We start from the raw sequence: 12,555 nt of genomic DNA, 5'->3' as shown, positions 1-12,555 counted from the left end.
CGCTTAAAGATGAAGAGAGAGCTGTTGGACGTCCGGCAACAGCTGTGTCAGATGAAAACATTGCCGCTGTGGAATAAATGATTCGAGAAAATCCTCGAACAACTTTCAAGGACATTGGATCTACAGTGAACATTGGATCGCCAGCAGTAACAAAAATTCTTCATGATCATCTTCGGTTCAGGAAGGTTTCATCTCGTTGGGTGCCTCACACTTTGACTGAACAACAGAAGCGCATGCGTGTTGAATAGTGTGAAGAAATGCTTGCAAGATTTGATGGAGGCAATTCTCGACGCGTCTCTGACATTGTTACTGGTGATGAGACTTGGATCTATCAATTTGACCCTGAAAATAAACGCCAGTCTATACTTTGGGTCTTTCCAGACGAAAATCCACCCACGAAAGTGAAGCGACCGCGAAGTGTGTGGAAGAAGATGGTCGCAACTTTCTTCTCCAAACCTGGCCATGTTGCAGCTGTTCCAATTGAAGAACAAAGGAATGTTGCTCATTGGCGTCTCTGGCATATAAAATTTGGGGGGGGGGGACATCAAAGACAGTGATTAAAATGGTGCTACCTAGCCCAACCTATTTATTATTTTCGATTCCATTTGTTACCTTTCTGCTTACCTTCACGATCCCCTAAGGTATATCAAGAACTCTGATATAATCGTTCTACAGCCTGAATAATATATTCCAAATAAATATGATTATTATTTATTTATTTGTTATTCTGTCGTTAGTAAATAAATTAAATTAGAATGAAATATTAAATATTTTGTACTTCAAAATATTGGGGGGACGCGACTCCCTCGTCACCCCCCGCTAGAGACGCCTATGCTGTTGCTGCTCAGTGGTACACCACTGTTAGCCTAACAAAAGTGTTCCAGAAGATTCGGGAACGGCGTCCAAGAACTGGATTGCGCGGGATCCTGCTTCATCATGACAACGCGTCCGCACACATGGTCAACACCCCAATTCAGTTTTTAGAATCTACGGAGGTCAAACTTATGACTCATCCTCCGTATAGCCCTGACCTGGCTACGTGTGATTTTTTTTCTGTTCCCCATGATCAAAGATCGCATGCGTGGGAAGAGATTTTGCAGCCCTGAAGAAGCTGTAGTGGCTTACGAGAATGAACTTTCAACACTTGAAGAAAAAGACTGACAACAATCTTTCCAAAAGTGGTTTTCGAGGATGCAAAAGTGTGCACAGTGTAATGGTGAATACTTTGAGAAAATGTAAGTGTTAAATTGATTTTAAGTATGTAAGTTATTTCACATCTCAAAACTTTCGTAGTGACCCTCGTACTAATGGTCCTTTCTTCATGTTTGGGTTTTCAGTTAAAATTTTGAAAGCGCTCCTACCTTTCTCTATTCTAATACATACCCTGACTACCTGAGCTTCCTAGATTTAATGACTCTATATAAACGGTATTACAGGGCAACCCAAAAGCAACAGATTGGAGGGCAATATGAAGATGGATCTCACAGAAATAAAAATTCAAATTAGAAACTGGATCCAGTTTGCTAAGAACAGAATTCAATTAGAACTTTTATGAATGCAGTATTAAGCTGTGCGTTCCATCGGCTATAGAATTTTAAAAGAGAGAAAGAAAGAAAGAGGTAGGGAGAGAGAGAGAAAGAAAGAAAGAGAGTTAGAGATGAGTTGATTTTGAGTTTAACGTCTCTTTCAGCAGCAAGGCTATACGAGACCTGGATCTACTGATTAAAATGGAATCCGAACCAAATGATCTCCCGTCGGAAATCGAACCCTGGTCTCCCATGGAAAACGCGCATACGCTAATCACTTATCCACGAAGGAGCTGTGTGTGAGAGAGAGCGGACGTATTGGTGTGTGATAGCTGGGTGTAAAACCTATTTCCCCTGGTGAAATATAATGTTTAATTCTTGGGGCACAGTGGCTCAGTAGGGTCTCTGGTGCGTGGGGTCCCTGATCGATCATCGGCCAAGTAAGTAGTGATGAGCGCAAGAGACTTGGTCTTGTAGTTTTTGCAAGTCCTGCATGCAAAACCAAGACCATACCTGCAAACCAAGACCAAGACCAAGACTCTTGCGCAAGAGTCTTGCACAAGTAAGGTACTACTTGAATTTTTTTTACGGAATGTAAAAAAGAAGGGGAAAATCATTATATCTTTTACTTGAATTTCTTGGCTTCAGTAAACATGCCACTTGAGTGAATATGTTCACAGCAGTTTATGCAATCCGTGTGAATCGAACTGCCCCTGTAGCATATAGCTACAGTATGTCGTTTTCTGAATTGGTTGTTAGCGTTTTCTGTAGATACTACTGGTTTTCTAGCCTCACAGGTGCCATCTTGCGCAATGTGAGCTTTTTTGGTGGACAAACACCGTGTGCGTGGAATTTCTGGGAGTTTTTCCGCTTCCTCCTAGTTTCTTCATTCCACCATTTCAGTCATTTCTCATCAGCACCGTCTCCCTTAGCCTTGGTGCATAGCTGTGGGACATTAAACTAGATTCTTCATTTCATTTCAAAGCATATTAGTGATGCTCTTCTTTCAAAACTAAAGAGAAATGTTGTAATGAGCATCGATAATTCCGTGCACCACAGGTGCTGACTACATGGGTATGGCCTTGACTTCGAGACTCAAGCATCCGTTGCAAATTTTTAATATATGTTTATAAAATTAATATCGAAATAACATTTTCATGACATTGGCGAAAACTTAGTGCATGTGACCACAAGTTGGATTTCATGGACGGATGATTATACGTTGAATAATTGTTTATCAATATAACTTTCAGCCTCCTTAGGTATACGGCATATCGAGGATTGAGCGATATAAAAAATACTACAATAATAAATCTATATTATTATTATAATTGAAAGTGATTATGTGTGTGACTCCTAATCTCTTGAACCACCAGACCGATTTAGATCGAAGTTTCAACATAGATAAGGTTCGGGTCTGGAATGTTATTTGTCAATTCACTTTGGCGAAGCAACGTACGGGAGGAGAAGGAGGGGGAGATATACAAAAATCAATATAAATAAAAATAAAAGTGACTAAGTTTGTTACTAAATAACTCTCGAACCACCCGGCAACCGGAACCCCAGGCCTGGAACGATTTTTATCTTTTTACTTTGACGGTGCAACGTATGGGAGGGGAAGGGGGAAATATATATGTAAAAAAATAAAAATAAAAGTGACTGTCTTTGTGACTTCATCACTCTTGAACCACCCGACCGATCTCGATCACATTTTCAACATGGATGACGTTCGGACCTGAGGTGGTTTCTGTCATATCACTTTGACGGTGCAGCTCAGAGGAGGGGGAGGGTATATATATATATATATATATATATATATATATATATATATATATATATATATATATATATATATGTGATTGAAAATGACAAATATTAGTGTCGAATCCATAGTTTTAGAAGTCGCTGATTTGAATACTGACACTTCCGATATCGTTTACGACCAAATTCAGCCCCGTAACTTGGGGGAGGGAAGATACATAAAAATGATCACAAGTGACTAGTTTTCGGGGTTGTTAAGGTGAACAGTGATACTTCCGATTCCGTTTAAATGCAAATTCAGCACCATAACTTGGGTGAGGTGGAGGAAGGTGATATTTAAAAATTATCGAAAATGATCATTGTCAATGTCGAATCCATGGATTTGGAGGTCATTGAGATGAACAGTGACACTTCCGATGCCGTGCCTCGCAACATGAGGGAGAAGGAGAAATATAAATTTATTGGAAATGACCGATATTTATGTCAGTGTCAAATCCATGGTTTTCGGGATTTCTGAGATGAACAGTGAGACATCTGATGCCTTCTAAATCCAAAATCAGCCCCGCAATTTGGGGAGGAAGAGGGAAAGAAATATAAAAATCATCGAAAATGACCGACATCAGAGAGCGCTTTAGTAACAGTAAATAGTGACTGACTAACGAAACACATTATTATTTTCTTTTAATTTAACCTAACGAAGTGGGTAATTGATGCTAGTAATCCGTATTCACAAATGAGACTGATTTTATAGAGTTATTTCAAATAACTTGGAGTTTGATGCCATTATTTTGTATTTCTAATCTAGGTCAAAAGTATTTATCTAAATTGAGTTTACACAAAAGCCATAGAAAGTTGAGTCGTTTTCAGTTTTCACTCAAATTATTTTAAAATATTAAGAGATTTGGTTATAAATATTATTATTTTAATTTTTTCTATCTCTTGTTTTTTTGGTCAATATTGCTAAACATATTATCATCATCATCATTATCATAGCTATTCTGCCATTATTGTCAGGTTACTTGTTGCAACTGAGAAGCTTCGATGTACGATGGTCTTCAGCTAGTCTCTTCGTCTTGACGTAGCAATTTTCTGTTTTAATACCTTCCTTCAACAAGTGTCCTTCGCTCCCTCCCCCTTTCCTACCACCATACCCTCTAGCACGTCCCTCATAATATAGTTCCTCCTCAGCCAATATCCCAACCAGTTCCTCTTCCTCCTCTTAATTACATCTAAAATTCTTCTTTTTTCCCCTACTGCTAATATTACTAACATTTCATTCGTTTTCCGTTCAACACAGCTAATTCTCTTCTTTTTTTCTCCATACCCACGGTTTAAAAGCAATTTTTTAAACCGCTTTTGCGTAATGCCCATGTTTATGCCCCATAGAGTACGTATTGGAATCAGTAAAACAAAATCTCAGTATTTAATTGGAAGTTTGTTCAATACAAGGATTAGCTAATCGTGGTAGAAAAATAACCTCATGCCTTTAGAGTGGAAAAATAATTTTGCAATTCATGGTATTTCAATAATCTGTGCCGTCTTGATTTTCTATCATGCATCTCAGGGATATTCTCCTCAGTTTGGGAACCAGTGGAGTGTTGGATCTGTTAAAAAATATAAAAAGATTGCGAAACGTTGTGATTTACCTTATAAGTAGTGAAGCGTGGGCAGCCATTAAAAATAATAAAGGTCATCACCTATGTTGTACACTATTATCATACATACACGAAGTAAACTATATTACATTTAGTAACATACATTGTATTTCCCTCACTATTGGTGCATTGTAGAATTTATTATTACTTATATTCATAGTAAAATTTACCCATGAAAAGCTTGAGATTTCTTAAAAGCAAAACTTGCAAGACTCTTGCAAGCAAGACCAAAACCAAGACCAACACTGGATGTGCAAGACCAAGACCAAGACCAAGACCAAGATCAAATGTTCCAGTGCAAGACCAAGACCAAGAGTGGATATGCAAGACCAAGACAAAGACCAAGACCACCCCGGTCATGGTCTTGGTCTTGCATTTGCTCATTTGCATTTTCTCAGAGTGCTCACGTTTCCGTGTGTTCCTGTTTCGCAGAAAGGGGTCCAAACTGATTTTTCATGCTTAGCGTTGTCATGTTTCGAAGAACAGCAAAATAATCCAATGCATGTGTTTCTGTTTCAATTAGAGAGTTTTTGTACACAAGTTTATGGAAAACCTGTACTTCAAGAGAAGTACACCGATATTTCTATTAGATGTTGAGAAAGTGATTTTATCGTAGTATTCTAATCCCATATGCACATTGTAAGTAACAAACAAATTATTTCATAAATTATTGAGAAAGTTAAGATGGCTAGTATATCAGCGCACTGGAAAGTGAAAAGAACGAAAAGATAGGATGGATGGAACATTTAAAATTTGTCCACATGAATTTTCATAGTTATATACATTGTACGAAATATATTTCGGACAGTTTTTCCACTCCTTTTCTGTTCATTGCAAAGCAAAAGTCAGGAATCGTACACACCTATGCTTGTGCAACTCAAGAAAAAAAAAAAAAAAAACCCTGAACCTTGTTGCTTCCAATTTCGTGTGCAAAAAACTACAAGAGAAACATTCCAGCAAGCTATATTACGACGCATTTGTTTGTTTTATCCAATCTACGAGGGTGAATCGAGAAGTAAGTTACACTTCCAAGTTATGGTCATTTATGAAACCACTTACACATTGATAACACGGCTATTAGGGATGTGCACGAGTCGAGTCGAGTCGAGATTTAAGCCTGTCTCGACTCGACTGGAGAAAATGTTGTCTCGACTCGTGTCTCGACTCGAAAATATGTTTCTGTCTCGACTCGTGTCTCGACTCGACAGTCTCTGTCTCGACTCGACTCGAATTCGAGTCGAGACAAAATGTACGAGTTAAAATATACGCACATATCAGCCAGACCATTATGACTACCTACCTAATTGTCAGTATGTCGACTCTTGGCATGGATAAAAACGGCGACACGTCTTGGCATACACGCAATGATCCTTGATAGGTCGCTGGAGAGAGCTGACACCACATGTGCACACTCAGGTCACCTAATTCTCGTAAATTCCGGGAAGGGGGGCGATGCGTTCTGACGTCACGTTCAATCACATCCCACAAGGGACATCACTCAAATGTCCGGCTCCAATTTCAATGAAACTTTTTTTGCTGATAGAAGGCATGTATGCATTACTTGTGACGACAAATTTTTTGCCATGGTGCATGTTTTCTATTTTTTTAAAATAACTTTTAAGAGTTATGATGTGGTTATTAGAGATTACTACAGAAGTCCCTTACTACCCTTTGTAAACGGAGCGTTAATGAAGAAAAGTGAAGAACAACCATGCGGATACATATAAGTCCTGGGGGAAAGTCGTATGGTAGGTATGACCTTGACGGCAGCCATCTTGAAATCCGCCATTTTGAATTAAGGTCAAGTTTTCAAAATGGGAATAGGGTAATATGATACATAATTTCGGGCTAGAATTTAATTAGGAAAACAATGGTGAGATTAGTTTTAAGATGCACCCATTTGGGGGAAAGTTACAAGCATATTAATTGTTTTTACTTACTATGTGCGTAAGTCCCTTCTTATTTTCGTCTCAAGACCTGCAAATCGATCGCAACAGCAGAGCCCGGTTTCGCACTAATGTTTAGAAATCTTTAAACTCACTTGAGGCAATATTTGAGGATTATTGTATTGTATTTTGCTTTTAATTAAATTGGAATCCACTTTGTGATCTTGTGTAAAGTATCACTAAAAGATAATTTCTGTTTTTATGGAGAACGTAAGCATAGCAATTATAAAAGGTTAGTAAGGTGCGTATGTATTTATAAGAAAGTTTATTTTACGAGTCTTTTGTGGTTCCGCCAAGCTATTCTTTAGTTTTTTTTCAAAATACTCATATCTCATAAATAAAAGAGCTATTATAAAATCTCTTACCACTATTCTTTAATACTTATAAAATTTTATTTATTGTAAAAGCACTGGCGAGATATTTCTTATCGACAACTAAAATTATGGTGGAGCTCCTTCGTGGCTAACGGTTAGCATACTTGCCTTTGGCGTGGGAAACCTGGGCTTGATTCCCGATGGGAGTTCATGTGGTTCGGATTCCACGTTAATCAGTAGGTCCATGTCTCACATAGCCTCGCTGCTGAACGGGACGTTAAACTCAGAATCAATTCAACTCAAAATTATGGTTTTGACTTTATTATGATGTTATTAGTTTTAACGCCCAACTGCCCAGTAATTATAAACATTGACTACATTATAAAATTGTAATTTGTGACGACTAAAATATCAGAAATTAAAGATTATTCTTTGGGTTTTGGAAAATTTTAAAAAACGTGAAAAACTGGTACTGCACCGATACAACACACCTTTTGGATTTGTCATTGTGTAAAGTGATACAAACTAAAGAAGAATTACAACTTTATGAAATTGTATTAGGACTTATTATTTAGAAATAAACACCAAATAAGTGTAATTGAATTGTTTACAAAACTAATCATGATGAGAAAACTCTTGAATGCTATACAAACAATTATTCTCTTTTGTTTAACACTGTAATGTAAAGATCAAATAGTCAGAGAAATAAATATAATAATAATTGTGTTTGAACATAATTCACGGTCGTTTTCTACAATCCTAAAACACGATTGTCTAGTTTGTTCAGCATTGTTTATTAAAAGAATACTTAAGAGCCTGACCCTAAATGATGTCTGTCCGACCAAATCTTCAAGCCTGATTACGGCCATGGGTGTCAATATGTTTCCCATACTAAAAGAATAAGCCTTCAATTTAATTATGATTTAATTGGTTTTTAAAAAATGAAATGAAATCTTTGAGTTTAACGTGCCAGGATTATGTCTGTTAGGCTAAGGGAGATAATGATTAAAGTAAGTGAATGATGATGGAAGAATTGTTGGAATGAAATTGTGGGAGGAAACGGGAGTACCCCGAGAAAACCCACGAGCACGAAGTTGTCCACTACAAAACTACTTTGCCGGGAATCGAACCACAGCCCCACGCACTAGAGGTAAGCGCTCTACCACTGAGCCATAGTGCTCCATCTAATTTGTTTAGATGATGAAGTAAGTAGTAACAAAGACTATTTCAAAACCACTGGTTATTTACTAAGTAGTATTTTGTGTTCGCAAATATGATGTACGCAAATGTTACCACCAGGTCTCAAAGGGTTAAACATGCATTTCGCGGTCTGCAACCCGATTTCCAATAGTGATTCTGGACAAACATTCATCTAGCAAGAGATCGAAACACGCAATGAACCCAGGAACATTGTCGAACATGATCGTTTTGGTGTACAGGTGTTCTTGTGTGTGCGATTAAAAAAAGAAAGAAAGAAAAGAAAAGAAAATGAGTTCGTGGCTTCTATTGCTACTAGTGTCGCATTTAAAATAACATATAATAAATAACTATTAGTCTTCTAATCTTTTCTTTAACTGTAAAAATTCGAACTGCCCGGTAAGTTTGTCTAGGGTAATTAACAAGCACAGAGTAGTACATACCACATGTTTAGGGAAACTTTGATAAATAAAGCATTTCCACAGTCCATACAGGATATTTTGGTGCTTAAGAATGGTGCTCTCATTTGAGAAGAATTTCCTTTAAGTTAACTGTCATGAAATAAAAGACCAACTTTTCAGTATGGAGAAGAAGTCGCCTACTTAAGCCTTCATGAAGCTATAACTTCAAATCGATTTTCTTTAACGCAGCTAAGCTGTGCTTTAATTGAGAGAGCAGAACATGTGTTTTCTTACATCATACTCCCTCACATTTAAAAGACAATTTCAATAATCAGAAAGCTGTCTGGCCTAAAGTCCTAAACATGGAATGGTCTATAAACAGACTCTCCATCAGAAAGGCTAATTCTGTTAATTATAGGATTGAGTTGGTTGAATATAAGAAAATTCCTCTCACCAGAGGAGTGAAGCGCCATCAGCAGAATCTTCGTTTGAGGTTAGGTTGGCATCGAGAACTAGTCCAGTATTCTTTAAGTTCACACTCAGTTGAATACAGTCAGACTGTGGTTTAAAAACAGTCTTTGAACCTCGTAAACAAGCATCCTTCTTGCTCACATTCCAAATAAGGCTCTCACTCGAAAATTCCTACGACTTGCTCCGTTACTATAGAAGCCAGGTATTGCTAGCAATCTTAAATATACGTGGAAATGTCAATATCCATAAAAAGACACTGTCTCCCGTGAAAATGTTAGATGTTCCCTACTAAGAAATAACATAAGAGTAATCTATTTCTCTATCCGGGGATTGATTTACCTTGCCTTAACTAGAAACAAGTCGAACTGACTCAAAATACTTCTGAATTCCACTCATATACTCAGAAATAACTTATTTGAACAGATATGCTGCCTGCTTCAAAGCTTGTTATAGAGAATACTGCTCCAACTCGAGTTGTATATCTGATATATCACAGAGAATCCATTATTCTCGAAGCGAAACCTGTAAGTCAGGGTTGCCACTCTTGAGACAATCGATGATGCCAAACACGGGCCTGAATTACCATATATTTTTCTAAATTATGCCAGATTCTTTACTAATCTTTCCACACTAGTTTTAAAGACCAACCACCACTTATTTTCATTAAGAGGAGCTAACTGTATTCATGTACTTGTATTAAAGAAATAACATGACTCTTTCACAAACTATATATATATATATATATATATATATATATATATATATATATATATTCATATTCAATTTTTGTTTAAAGGTATTTGAATGACTTAAATTTATATTTGTACGTTTTCAGTTCATATCCGTATCAAATACCAAGTTTATGATGAATCAACTACACAAAGTAGGATCCAAAAACGCTCATTGCAATTTGTCCCATCCTTCAGTCGAACCAGGAACTGAAACATAAAGAGTGACATTTTCTTTTTAAAGATACTTTGTCCAGATGAGTATTGTGAAGGTTTATGTCAGTAGAAGGAATTGCATTCCATTATACAAGCGCAATTTCACAACTTTATGTACACATTACTAAATATTGAACACCCTTGTCCATATGATTAGCGTACGCGTCTTTGGTGCGGGAGACCTAGGTTCGATTTCCGATGGGAACTCGTGTGCTTCTGAACCCACGTTAATTTGTAAGTTCACGTCTCATATACCATTGATGCTGAAATGGACACTAAACTCTAATCTAATACTAAATACAAATATTTAAAGAAAAATGATGACGCACCAAGATGACGTGAATTTGGCTATCAAATCCATTTTGTGTTTTCAGTTATTTTCTAGTAGTATTTTTTCTAGGCATCCTTTCAAAAGACAGTGATGCAAATTTCGTAACTGCGAATTCCTGTTAGAAGCCACGAAATTATCCGATTAGATGCAAAATTTCCGGTCCACTAAAATATATACCGTAAACTTACAATATCTAACAATAAATAATTTTGAAAAATATCGCTTTGGAGGGAAAAAAATGAAGTGAAATCTTTGAGTTTTACGTCCCACGGTTATGCCGATTAGGCTAAAGGAGAGGGGTGATGATGAGAAATTAGTGAAATCGTGGAATGAAGAAAGTGGGAGGAACGGAAGAACCCCGAGGAAACCCATGCACACGATGTTTGTCCACCACAAAGTTCACTTGGTGCGAGCTGGGATCGAACCAGGGTCCCGAAGCACCAGAGGTGAACGATCTACCACTGAGCCACCGCGGCCCCGCTTTAGAGGGGCCATGACGTATAGTTGAACTCATTCTCGTAGTATGAAAGGCATTATTTATAACTATGCATGATAGGATCACAAACAAAATTTAAAAATATTATGTGCACTTTCTTTTAACAAACATTATATTGTCTTTTATGGTGTGGGAGGGAATGTTATGTTCGAAAAAAAAGTCCTTAACACGATTCTTGTTGCTGCGCACTGCATGTTCCTTGCCACAGAAAAGATGCAGTGATAGGTAGGCTATTTTTCAATTGCTTTACATTAGCTTGATGTTTCAAGTCTTTTGTGTGTTTCTGAAGTTCACTTTTACCACAAAAGAGCTCAATATTGACATGTCTTACATAGCTTTGGTTCGATTCTCAACACGGACTGCAACTACCCGTTAAATTGTGCATCCGAAAGGCATTCTTTGTTAAACCTCGCTTATCACCGCTCATCTTAATAATATATTTAACTTCACCGCGAAGCAAATGTTGCATTTCTCTCTTTCATCCTAACACAAAACAAAACTAACCACAGCTGTGACAGGAAGGAGCTATTTCGAAAAAAAAACAAGCTATGCTTCATAGAGATGTGTACCAATGATAGAAGTATAAAGTATTGTTTTCTTTCCTGTTTATTGATAACAGTTGGTGTTCTTAATGAGTTTACTCATTAGTTTAGAAAGAGTATATATGGAATTTGGACATATGTTGTACGTATTCTCCTGAGAAATTGATGAGACCAGAAAAATTACAAGGACAGATGGAATAGGTTTAAGCGCATTTACATGACTTTATCAAATATTTATTCTCCATAATGGTACCACGCAGAAAACTTGGTATACTATAATCTTTGCCTCCCTCTGTTAGCTGTTTCGTATCATATATATCGGATGGTTTTGATATTTCTTCTGATCATTAAAATATAGCAATGGTACCTGTGTGCGTGCAGAAATGCAAAAGCACAAGATAACTTCCTATTTGTTTTGGAAACAACACCCATTTCACGTGTGCGAGAGAAATTGAGCACAGCGAGATCGGGTGTTTACTCACGGTCAGTTCGCAGCAGAAGTCCATGGTAAAAGATTTGGCTAACTATCTCTTCATATTGATGTGAAAACACTCGCAAAACCCTACAAATACAAAAGACTGCGCTTCAAAGAAAGTTTAGACACAGATGTTTCAATTTTCTTTTAGCATCTTTCTTCAGCAAAAGAGTCGGTTCATTGTATTCGAAAAAGGGAAGGGAGAAAGGGCGAATTTATATTTTATGGGGGGGTAACATTGTAAGTAGTATAAAGAATACATACCGCTTCCGACTCTGTACCGAAGCACTTACTTTAGCGGTACATCACTAGATCTATCCTGACCCTCATCCCACCTCAAGTTGTAAAGTAGAAAGGGACAGAAGTATTCAACATGACTGCGCACTTGAGTTTCAGTTCACAATACTAAAACCAGTGAGCAAGTAAACAGTCTTTTGTAGGATCGTGTTTTACTTCTTGAATTTATTTTTGAACATTTCTGTGAATTCAACAACAG

This window comes from Thermobia domestica, chromosome 9 (assembly GCF_964235325.1).
Source record: "Thermobia domestica chromosome 9, izTheDome1.hap1.1, whole genome shotgun sequence".
Taxonomy (NCBI): Eukaryota; Metazoa; Arthropoda; class Insecta; order Zygentoma; family Lepismatidae; genus Thermobia; species Thermobia domestica.
This window is presented reverse-complemented; position numbering follows the sequence as displayed.